Source organism: Olea europaea, chromosome 2, assembly GCF_002742605.1.
Source record: "Olea europaea var. sylvestris chromosome 2, O_europaea_v1, whole genome shotgun sequence".
In the NCBI taxonomy this organism is placed as follows: Eukaryota; Viridiplantae; Streptophyta; class Magnoliopsida; order Lamiales; family Oleaceae; genus Olea; species Olea europaea.
In genome coordinates, this window is record NC_036238.1 from 273832 (window position 1) to 274856 (window position 1025).

Sequence of the window (1025 nt, forward strand, 5' to 3'; positions counted from 1 at the left end):
ACTATTTGAGAAAAACAATGAGCCTGTTTAGGAGTGAGTTTAAGAATTGATTTTTTGACCATTAGGAGAATAGTGGGGTCCACCTGTGAGGGAAAAAAGTCCAATATGACGGCTGAAATAGTGAAATAACGGTCAAAAAATCATTTTTTGGGTGAAATAATTGCTCCCAAACAGGCCCAATATATTGAATAGTGAATTTTTGGAGAATGTTTGATTAAAAAATGGAAAAAGTTTTGAAAATACGTGCAAAATATTTTATTGTGTAAATATGTGGTTGAAAATGAGTATGTATAAAAAGTTCTGAGAAAAGATCCATCAAACTGGGGTTAAAATGGATCTCCATTGAATTAAAAATAATCACATTTGGTCAGAGTAATAAAATATAGAGCTTTACTTTCATGTCAAATTAACACTATACAAACACGACATAACTAGTGGAAGGGACGATGGAATGTTATCTGAAAGGTGGATCACAACATAGTATTGGTGCAAGTTGATTGGTCTAGAAAATGTGACTTGGATTGTGCTAGTTATGGGGTGATATGGACCATAGATTAAATCCAATGGTTAGATTTAATCTAGTGGTCAATTACTTATACTAGTGTTGTCACTCTCTAGACCATAGTACAATATTTGAATGTTGAATTCAAATGAATTGGCTCTATAATTTCAAGACCTCTTCATTCTCTCTACTTGGACTTGGCATAACATTAGAGAGCATAGAGAGGTAAACGAGTGGGAGCTTTCCATAACTCCGGCGAAATTCTAGGTGGCTTCCGGTGGATTCTTTCTCGGTATATCCATTGTCATTCCCGTGGACGACGGTGCATAATCCGATGTGGCACAAATCTGAGCTCAACATCAAGAACACTTCATTGGTGGTGTTGAAGAAGCTTGGAGTCGGTTTTGGTTCAATTTTACACTTTGAGAGTTTATTATTCCGCATTGTAGTTGTAATTATCTTTTGTATTCTTTACTTTAAACTCTACAAATGGTATCAGAGTTTAGGCTAGTGGTAAAAATTG